Source organism: Bombina bombina, chromosome 3, assembly GCF_027579735.1.
Source record: "Bombina bombina isolate aBomBom1 chromosome 3, aBomBom1.pri, whole genome shotgun sequence".
NCBI lineage: Eukaryota > Metazoa > Chordata > Amphibia > Anura > Bombinatoridae > Bombina > Bombina bombina.
In genome coordinates, this window is record NC_069501.1 from 65,112,924 (window position 1) to 65,124,969 (window position 12,046).

A 12,046-nucleotide genomic window follows, 5' to 3' on the forward strand; every position below is an offset into this window, starting at 1 on the left:
GCATGCAAGCCGCCTCATGGCATTCCTGGCCGCACACTTCAGTTTCTATCCCCGTCAAATTCCTCGACAGTGTTTAACGCGCATGCTCACAATTTTCAACTCTTTGTATCATGGCATTCCTGGCCACACATGCCAGTGCTTCAGTTTCTATCCCCGTCAAATTCCTCTACCATGTTTTACAAGCATGCATGCAATTTTCAACTCTTTGTGTACCGCACCCCGCTCCGCTAACTTTGCCAACCGCTTCTTCTGCGCATGTGTGCAATCTGCATCAATGATTGGCTGACTGTGCACCTTTTACCAAACGTAACACTGGTGGAATAATTTCCATTACTTTACATTAATACACTTTTTATATAAATCAGCGTTTGCACAACAGAGACTGAGAACACTACAAGGGTAAGGATATAAAAGGTGACTGCATTTATTTTAAAACAGACTTCCGAATGCCAGGTTTCAACATCTTCCTGAACACAGACTGAATCCATTTCTTTTTTTCATTATTTCTTTATTCACTTAGGGTTTACACTAGTCTATTATTTATAGCACACTATGAGCTCAGTGCTTCTGGTATAAGTGCTGGATGGGCTAGGGGTTATTGATTTATGAAAGATTTGTATGAGGGTTATGTAATGGATGTTTTTTAAGTACCTATATAAATACAATAGGGAGAGATGGGCCGCCTACTGGATATTCCCGTAATCGTAAATCAGTCTCCTCTCTTGGTGACTTATAGATGTAGAGTGAAATTTCTCGCAGGGACAAAAAATTTTTTTTTTTTGCGGATATGATTTAGATTTCTCACTTTTTATCGGATTGGTACACTGGGTGGAAGTTGACACTAGGTGTGATATGTGACCAAGGGAATAGATGGATTTTTCTGCTCTTTTTATGTTGCTTAGCTTATGATTAGCACTGATGACAGTAATTTTTTATCGCTGCCAAGAGCTATGATAAAAGATGGATCAGTGAGCCGATCGTCACAGTAATATGCAAGCTGCGCAGTTAGTCTTATTAGTCCCAGATATATATACACATACATTGCTGAATTGTAAAGCGGTAGTGCTGCGAAATTTGACTACAATGTGTGTTTTTTTTTTTACATCTAACAGTTAACGCCCAGTTGGGCGGCTCAGGTTGATGTGTATGAGCTATGACATCACTCAGTGGGTGTAATGCTCTCACGGTAATGTTGACAGCGGAGATTGTTTTCATTAGGCGGGGACACACACCCAACTCCTTTTTTTTCACCTGTGAGACTGAGAGTGGTAAGCTTGATAACCAGATGTATCGCCTAATCAGTAGACCAATTAGGTCACAGCGATTTGTAAATAATTGTAGTGTGCATTGTGTGACCAAGCTGAGGTTTAGGAATGTTAGCAGGCCGTCCGATCCGCTGTATACACCTTGGGGACACTGAGCTCATGATAGGAGATTTGGTGTAGTATCTTGCACATAATACAAAGACAAGAAGCCAGCCCTTAAAGGGACATTAAACCCAAAATATTTATTTCGTTATTCAGATAGTTTACAATTTACTTTTATCAAATGTGCTTCCTGAAGCAGTACATGACAGGAAATAGTGCTCCTGCTAATGTAAAACATTGTTGCAAAACTGCTGCCATATAGAGCTGCAGACACGTGCACACTTCTGAGCTTACATCCTTGCTTTTCAATAAAGGATAACAAGAAAACTAAGAATTTGATAATGGAAGTAAATTGGAAAGTATTTGCTGAGAAGATCCATCCACCTTTGAGGTAAACCCTCTGCTGCTTTCTGTTTATAGTGTACGTACTAGGGGAGGTCTCCAGGGTTCCATGAGGTAAGCGTGCGTCCGTGCTCACTACTAACTATTCCAACAAAGCTCAAGGAGAGGTGGGGAGCACTGGACTATGCATAACACTTTACTTTTATTCAAAGTATACATCCACAAAAACATATGTGAAAAAGGGGCACAATGCTAATTTTACAAATGACAGGTATAACGGCTGACGCATTTCGTCGTAAATGTAATCTTAGCCTGAATTCTGGTTATGTGACTTGCTATATTACATTTAGTTCTACCATACACCGCTTTTACAGTATCTTTCATAATACAGGGTCCAATATAATACATCTCCCTGCATCTTAAAAGGTTTGTCAAGTTTTAGCACCAATACAAGAATATATCTAAATCTGTTATCTATGCCCAATCTAGTTTTGCAAATTATTTTAAAAGAACACATTTTTATTATTATTGTTATAACAATATTCTGGAGTACGTCTTCTAATGATTAGTGCCAAAAATTAATCGCATCATACTCAAAGTTTAAACCTAAAAGGTCTTTGGTTTTCTGAATCCAAATTACCTCACATTTGGCTTATTCCCTTGACCTCCCATAGTCAAGTTGTCCTTCCAACCCCCCACCACAAAAACACTTCACACTTTGCTTGGGGTAGAAAAGGCCGCAGCTCATTTATTAACATAACTTATAAACATATATAACTTAACTTAAATAACCAATCACAGTGCTTGCCCCCTCTGTTAAATCCACAAGCCCCACCAATCCCAGGGGAGGGGCTACCACCACTCACACCATCCCCCTGCTGCTCCAACAGGAAGTACAATCCATCAGATTCCAGACGAAAGCCTCTACCAGCCAGAGCAAGCACCCCACCACCGCTGCAACACCCAAAACTATCCAGTAACCTTAGGGAGGGACGGCGGGAAATCACCCCACCATGCTGCTCCTGTTAAAATGGCTGCTCCTACTTCCTGTCTTGGGCTTATAAGCCCCCCCTCAAAGACCATCCCCCTGTCCTTTCTCTCACCCTGAGTCCTGCTTCCTAGTGGGGTCACATAACCCTTTCCTCCATTTTCTCCTTTAGGGTTATTCCTATCTACATTTCTTCCTCTACATTAGAATCTAATCAATTTAATGTGTTTGCAGATTTAGGGCTAGATTACAAGTGGAGCGCTAATTTATTGCCTGCCCGCAAACAGGCAAACTTGCTGTATAAGGGTGCGCAATAAATAACCAGCCATTACAAGTGGCTGGTAATTGCTACTGCAAGTTCACAGTAGCAATTAGCATTAATAAAATTAACCAGAGACCAGATCTCTGGTTAATTTTATAAATGTGCCCCAATTATCCCCAAAATAATAATGTGTGGTGCTGTTTATGAAAGAAAAAAAAATGTATCATGTTTAATTTTAACAACAAAAATGACACATGGCCGTTTTATGGGGTTTAAGTTGGCTGGTGTGGGACAAAAAAAAATGGCCCTGAAATGTGCCTTTTATATTGCGTCTATCAGGACTGTGTGTTTCTTAGTAAATGTATAAGCTTATAAAAATATATATTTATGTGTTAATATTTGTATTATACACTGACCTACAGTTGGCACAAAAGCTATGCTTAAAAACTACTAATTATATTTGGCTATTGTTTCATAATGTAAATCGGAATGTCCAGGATTATGTCTTAGCATGATACTGCAACTGGTTGGAAGATACAAGATTGTTTTTATCCAATAATAGTGTTTTATACATATATATCAGGCTAATATTACGGCTTACATTGAAACGCGTCAACCGTTATACCTGTCATTTGTATTATTAGTATTGTGCCCCTTTCTCACATGTTTTTATAGATGTATAAATTGAATAAAAGGGAAGTTTTATGCATAGTCCGGTGCTCCCCGTCTCTCCTTGATAAAAGTTTAATAGAAACATAGAATTTGAAGTAGATAAGAACCAAAAGGCCCATCAAGTCTACTCATATTACATGTTACTTTTTTCTTAGGATAGCCTTATGCATTTTTTAATTATTCTATGTTTTACCACCTCTATTGGAAGTTTATTCAATGAATTGGCCACCCTTTCTTATTTGAAGGTTTCTATCATGTCACCTCTTTCCCTTCTTTCCTCTAAACTATACATATTTAGATGAGTCTTTCTTTGTTTTTATATATATATATATATATATATAATACCCAATACCATTGATCTCAAATCTTACCTCACGTCTCTCCATCGTACCTGAATTCTGATAAAGGTAATCAACCCATCTTGGTAGCCGATGGACAGCAGAAAGGCTGCAATACCTTTGCAACATCCTCCTTCATATATGCTTATGTTGCTACCGCTATTAAAATTCTCAATCTCCATGCCAAGCCTCCTAGTCTCAGAGTGTCAGTGAGGAGTCCGGACCTATTAATTCTACTACAGCATAATACCCACGGCATCCCAAATAACACCTTATGGGTTTTCACTATTATGGAGATCTTTCCCCCGCAAAAATATAGGAGACCCTTCTGCAGAATTGGAGTGGGTAAGATTTATACAGTAAATTAACCAGAGAGTTCCCTTCAAGTGTCACTCACTTTCCTTAAAGTCTACAGGGACTCTGAACATACATGTTTATGAATGTCATGACAAATCATGATCAGGGGACTCTATGGTCTATTATTGTTGATTTTATTTTATATTTACCACAGATGCTGGTGGGACTTAATATAAGATACTGTTGGCTAACTGATTTGAAGTTTGTCCAGCACAATATGAAGTGATACTCCTATGCTATAGCTACAATATAGTTTCTCTCTATGGACTATCATTGAACTCCTACATATGCCATAGTCACTGGTGAAAGTTCATATTATATACTGTTTGTGTGTTTAATAATATGTAAAGTTATAACTCTAGGTTACCACATACCTCATTGTATCTTTGTGTAATATGAACATGTTGTGTGTTTATGATACTTTTACAAGCCTATCCCTCAAATCCTTTGCATTTTCTCCCCTTCATTCTGTGTTGTCTGCGGCCGAGATAGCACAGTTAGCTTATCTAAGTTGAGAAGGTATGGATTGGGCTTATGGCTTCTCCATTGCTCCATGTTTTTTACACACACACACACACTAACGAATTCATTTCTGTGAAACAGCAGATCACAACCAGGGGACCTCTCTTTAGCCTTAATCCCTAGTTTATATAGGTTACCCATAGTTGGGATTCAGTAGTGGTTCATTTTGAGGTATTTGCTTCTCCCATATTTTCACTGCCTCCATAGTGAAACGTTTAAGTATCCCTAATTATGTTGATGTTGAATGGGCCCACTCCTTAAGACTTAGTAAGATCTTAGACCTGGAAAATACCCTATATTGGCTTCTACCCATACTATGAGCTCCCCACAGGTTTTATTCCTACTTTATCTTATTTATTACCTATCTCAGTAGCTTGCTACCATACCATTCTTTAAATATAATCCCTTGATATTATTATTTATTTTTTTTTTAATTCTTTTTTATTAATGTTCATTGTTTTACATTCAAACAGTAGTTTACGTCATGCAAGACACATTTTAATCATAAATATTATTTAGATCCAGACTTAAGTACAATGTTTAGTTAATCCAAATTAAGTTAAATCGCAAGGAAAAGAAGAAAAGGAAGAGAGAAAAAAAAATAGAAAAAAAAAATATTGGTATATATAACTTATCACCTAGCCGATTATTACTTTTACCAATCAAGAACAATGTTCAACCCTCTGCTTGGCTATCTTGTAGATACAAAATAGTTCTTAATTGCCAATTAAGTCCCTTCATCTTCCTCTCGACGTTCCCCTGCTTATAGTAAACCTAATTTTATTTGATTATAACTTGGATTGTAGCTTGTACTTGCTGAACCTACCTAAACGTCCCTCTACTCGTACCTGCCTAACCCTTCAGTAAACCATAAAGCAAGACAAACAAACAAAAAAAAAAGGAACAAAAAAGAAGGGGGGAGAGTTTCCCCTCCACCCTCGACCCCTCTCTCCTCCCAACCCTCTCACCGCATCCCCAAGAGTACTAGTTCTGAATTTTGGAAAGGGAATATTATATATTCAATTTCTGGAGCCGGGAGTGATTTAATAAATGCTGCCCATTTACTAAAGAATTGTCTAATATCAGATTCCTTATCTATATTAGTATCTCGCTGTTCTATTATACATTGCCTTTTAAGAAAGTTTTTAATTTCTAAGATGGTTGGTAGATCTCTTAGTTTCCATTTCTTGAAGATTGCATACCTGGCTGCCAGGACAGATACAGTTATTAATTTTTCGTTGGGCTGATATGCTTCCTGTTCTTTTAAAAAAAAAAACACAACCTGACCCAGTGAGAGGGCCAGAGGAGAGATCTTGAGTGATACTTTCATCCAAAATTCTAGTTTACTCCAGAACTGCCTAATCAGTGGGCATTTCCAAAGCATGTGCACCAAGTCTGCAGCCAAAAGAGAACACTTAGGACACTTATTGAAATTTGGATTTCTTAATTTATACCCTTTTTCAGGGGTAAAATAGAATTTGTGTAGAAGTTTAAGGTGTGCTTCCCTCCAGGTAGCTGAAAGAGTAGCCTGTGATACTTTACAGATAGACGTTTGTATGAGTTTAGTCTCTAAATTCTCTTGTGGTAGCATTAAATTCCACTCATGAGTAGTTTTTTCCAGAATTAAATTCCCTTTTCCAGCTCCCAAAATATGGTAGCATGGAGTGATAGACATGAGCCCTTTTTTTGCCAGAGTTAGCCAGCCCTCTAGGCTACCTATCTCCCAGTGCCACTTTGCTGCCCTCATTAACTCTAGGATAAAATGCCTTGCCTGCAAATATGCAAAGAAGTCCTTATTAGGAAGATTAAAATTATTCTTGAGTTCCTCAAATGTTTTAATACATTTTCTCTCCCGGTCGACAAGATTTACAACCCTATCCAATCCTAGTAAGTGCCAGTTTTTAAAAACTGGGGAGTCCAGGCCTGCCTGAAATTTTGGATTCCCAATGAGAGGTAGGTACTGCGAAACCTGACAGTTTATTGATAGGAGCTTTCCTATCTTCCGCCAGGCCTTTAGTGGGTTAGAAAACATTTTAAGTTTTCTAATAACAACTGGCCACTCTTTTGACTCACAGTGTATCAGTGCTCGTGGCAGAAATGGATCGCAGATATTCTCCTCGAGAACATTGTTCAGAACATAGTCATTGCCAAAAATCCAGTCTGCCACAATTCTTGCCAAAAAAGCCAGATTGTACCGGCGGATATCAGGAAGAGCAAAACCTCCAAAGATCTTTGCGAATGATAGCTTGACAAGAGAGATCCTAGGTTTTTTATTCTGCCATATGAATCTGCTGAGCATACTATTCAGTGCTCGGATGTCTCTCTCTAACAGCATTAGTGCAGTATTCTGTAGAATGTAAAGTAACTTAGGAAAAAGCACCATTTTAAATAACGCTATTCGCCCCGAGATAGAGAGTGGTAAATTTTCCCAGGTTCTAAGCTTATCCTTAAAGTTTGATAGGATTGGGGGTATATTAAGAGTATACAAGTCCTCTGGTTTATTTGGGATAAAAATCCCTAGGTATTTAAATGTCTTTGACCACTCAGAAAGGAATATGGGAAAGAGAGCTATTATTTCTTCTAAGCCATAGAAGTTCTGTTTTTGTAGTGTTTACTTTGTAGCCTGAAAATGAGCCAAATTGGTTAATAATCTGTTTAGGTATATTTACCTTAGTATCTGACATATAAATGAGGATATCATCAGCATAAAGGGCTATTTTAAGCTCCGTTTTGCCTATTTTAATACCTTCTAGTTGTTGCCTGATCATGATTGCTAGTGGTTCAATACAAAGATTGAAAAGGAGAGGGGAGGAAGGACAGCCCTGGCGTGTTCCTCTACCCAACATGATTTGTGGAGACAATGTGTTAACAATTAATTTTGTGAAGGGCTGATAATATGGTTTTTCAATGAAGCTAGGAAATCCTCCACTAAACCCAAAGTTAGCTAACGTGGAGAGAAGATGTTCATGTTGAACTGAATCGAACTGCTTCTCAGCGTCAATTGAAATCACAGCTAAATCATGGACTGTCTCTCCTCTCCCCTCCCCTATCAGCTCCACATTGTGAAAATATTCTGATACAACCAGCACCTCTCTTATTTTCGCCGATGAATTCTGGGAGTTTAAAAACCCTGCTTGGTCTTTATGGATAATATTAGAAAGTAGTGTTTGCAGTCTTTGAGCTAGAATTGACATAAATATTTTATAGTCAGAATTTAATAAGGCAATTGGCCTATATGACTCTCTAAGAGTTGGATCTTTCCCGCTTTTAAGAATTAAGGTTGTAAGTGAAGCTGAGAAAGATTTTGCCTCAGGCTCCCCTTGGATATACATGTAATTATATAAATTACACAGATGAATTATGATTTCTGGAGATAAGATTTTATAGAGTTCATTAGGTAGCCCATCCGGGCCAGATGCCTTATTCAAGGCTAAATCGGCAATCACTTTTTTATTTCTTCAGTAATTGGAGCATTAAGAAGCTCCACTGAATCCAGCGGTATTTTAGGACAAGAAATTTTACTCCAAAAGTCTTCCGCCTGGACTAAATCTGGATTTCTGGAGGCGTAGATTTCTTGGTAGTATTTAACCATTTCCTCCACTATTTCTTCATGTTTAGAAAGGTGTTTCCCTCCCAAAGATAGTTTCTCAATTAACAGTGACTTTTTGTCATTTTTAACCAATTTGGCCAGTAGTTTCCCGGACTTGTTTCCATATTTGTATAATTTCGACTGTAGCTTTAAGTCTTTCTGTGTTTCTCGGTATAAAGCAAAAGCATCTTTATTGCTTTTAGCCCTAATATATTTCGCCCAATTAGCCGGATTTTTATCCAAGAGAAGTCGGTTATATGAATTAATTACTGCATTTGTTAAATATTTCTCTCCCCGCTTCAGTTTCTTGTTTAGTATAGCGGTATATGCAATAATTTCGCCCCTTAACACTGCTTTTGCAGCTTCCCAGAATAGAATAGGGCGATCTCTGTATTCGTGGTTATGATGATTATACTCATTAAATTTATTTCTAAGCCAGCTCTTGAATTTTAAATCTGATGGGAAAAAAGATGGGAAAAAGAACCGCGTTGATTTCAGGTTTAAATCGTTCGGTTGGAGATCTAAAGAAATTGGCCCATGGTCTGATAAAAAGATAGGCAAGATTTTTGCTTTAACCTTTGGTGTACATAACCTCTCGTCAATTAAAAACAAATCAATTCTTGATAGTGTTTTGTGGGCTTTAGATAAGCATGTAAAATCTCTGGAGTCAGGATTCTGTATCCTCCAGATGTCTCTAATATCGAAGTTTTTCATAATTCTGGCAAGTAATTTGGTTTCCAAATTATCTTTTTTATGTTTTTTCTGCTTCACATCTTGCCTTAGTCTATCAAGAGGGCAATGTGGAGCCATATTGAAGTCTCCTCCTAAAATTAAGAAGCCCTCAGAAACAGAGAGGATTTTCGTCTGCATCTGGAATATTAGGTGCATATATATTACAAAGTGTAAAAATCGTTTTATCTATTTTTATTTTTAAAATCACTGATCTCCCCTCTGGATCCGTCTTCACATAGAGCACTTCTGCGTTAAGCTTCTTCCCTAATAAAATAGCCACCCCTCTCTTTCGTCCGGGGCCTGGGGAAGCATAGACCTCTTTAACCCAGGATGTTTTCAGTTTTAGGGTTTCCCCCAAGTTTAAATGCGTTTCCTGAAGGAATGCTATGTCTGTATTGATTCTCCTTAGATAAGTAAGAATCTATTTCCTTTTGATGGGGGTGGTGATACCTGCAATATTCCACGATACTACTTTGAAATTAGCCATAAGGTTTTGTCTTATTTAGGGAAGAAAGAGAAAAGAGGGAGTGGAGGGCGGAGGGGGGCAAGGGAGAGGAAGAGAGAAAAAAATAAAAGAAAACACACAACCATACTAAAAAGTTTCCCCCTGGACTACCTAGTATAAGTCCCTGCATTTTATTATTGAATTTAAAAAGAAGAAAAAAAGAAATGAGCAAGAGTTCTTTAAACTGGCCCACTGTTACTTAGGAGAGTTTAGCTGCCACAGGAGCTTTTCTGCATCCTGAGCATTATCAAAGAAGTAGGCTTCTACCTTAACCAGGACCTTCAGTTTAGAGGGATAAATAATTAGGGCCTGGTAGCCCTGTTGGATGAACTTGGTACAAATTGGGGCCAAGTTCCTTCTTTTAAACGCTGTTTCAGCTGAGTAGTCCTGGAAAAGGAGAACCCTGCTTCCTTAAAAATGATGGGCTGATTCTTACGAAAATGATGGAGTAAGGTTACATTGTCCTGAAAGTTAAGAAGTTTTGCAATAATTGGCCTAGGTCTGGTGGTTCCTCTATTATCAACCTGCTATTTCCCTATCCTGTGTGCTCTCTCCACGACTATCTTGTGGTCAGTAGAGGGGATCTTGAGGAGCTGCACTAATGTCTCTGAAATAAATGAGCTTAAATCTTCTGGTTGTTTCCCCTCAGGGACTCCTATAATTCGTATGTTATTTCTTCTAGCGCGATTCTCAAGATCCTCAATTTTAATCTGCATTTTAGATATAGTTGCAATAGTAGTTTCTAGACTTGAGCTATGGGCGATTGTGAGATCCTCAAGGTCAGAGACACTTTGTTCTACCTCATTGATTCTATTGGTGAAGAGTCTCATTTCTTGTGTTAGTAAAGTGATGTCTTATTTAATCTCTGTTCTAAGTGCGTCGAATTTAGGAGTTAAGGCCTCCGAAATACTTGTTACCAGTACCTGTATGTTAGTCAACTGGTTAGCGGCTGATACATTTACAAGAACTGACTGAATGTCTATCAAGGGATCTGTTGTGATTTTAGTTCTTCTATCTCTTGGCTTTGCAGCCATGGCTGGTGAGGGAGTCCGGGAGTGACTGTGGAGGAATTTATCCATACACCGTGATAGTTCAAGTGAATGAAAAAATATATATATAATTGGAAGATGGGGAAACCAACCTATTAAGAAAAAAATCCCCAATGTGTCCCGTGAGAGGAAAAGGGGAGAGAAGAGGGGAGAAGAAAAAAAAAAAAAAGGGGGGGGGGGGGGGGAGGGGGAAAAAGCCTCAGTGAGGGAGGGGGTGAAGAAAACGTATATCTAGTGCCTAAATCAAATACTTACAATTGGACGTGATGTGTAGTGCGCAATCCACTAATTTAGGGAGTCACTGAACCAGCCACAGGTGCCTCAGCTTAGGATCTCTTAAGTTACAGTTGAACGTTTGTAATCTCTAAATAAAAGTTGTCAAGAGAAAGTATGTCGAGAAGGAAGAGAAAGAAGGAAAAGAGGAAAAAAAAAAAAAGAGAGAGAGAAGAGAGAGTTCTCCCCTATCCCTCTTCCTGAGATCTTAGCCCTCAACCCCTTCCCTCCCTTCACTTAATCAGACCTATGTTCTTAGGTGAATGTTACAGGTTATAGAAATATTGTTTGCTACACATGAGACATGACTTTAATTGTATAACCCCTTCAGTATCTTTTACCTTTAGCCCTTAAACATATGAAATAGAAACTGGAGTGTTAAGAATTTCACTTACTCAAATCAAGGTTTCACAAGTATAAATTATAGTTAAACACAGAATTAGTTAGCAGAACTATATTGTACAATGTAGCCAGTTATTCTAAAACCTCTCCTTTACAATAATAACGATAATTATGTCTCAGCTTTTCACTTTAAATAGTGCACTTTTCGGTTTTTTTGCCCTCTCGCAACAGGAATCTTAGAGGACACAATAAGTTATACTATACACTGTAGCCAATTAATTCTACTTGTTTCGTTTACAGTACTAACAAAAATTATATCACAGTTTTGGCTTTAGTTAATTCATTTTTCACTTTCTTGCCCTCTCGCATCAAGAATCTTAAGGGGCACAAAAGATTATCTACTTTTTAAATGCAAATCAGTTAGTTTTTCGCTTTTCTTCCCTCCTTCCTCTTTTTAGTGGAAAATCAAGAACAGTCAAAGTCCCAAAACTTCATCTCTTTCCTTATCTCTAGCAGCTTGAGAGCCCCCTTAATGAATTGTTGGACTTTTGAGACATAAAACAGCTTTAATGTTAGTGTGGCAAAAAAGGAGAAAAGATTTTTGTTTCTTCCCCTTCCCAAAAGTACCTTGGTAAGATGACTCCTGGTTCCCAGGTCAGCAATCCTTCAGGGAAGAAAAGGAAGGGGCCTCACACGACTTCGCCCGAA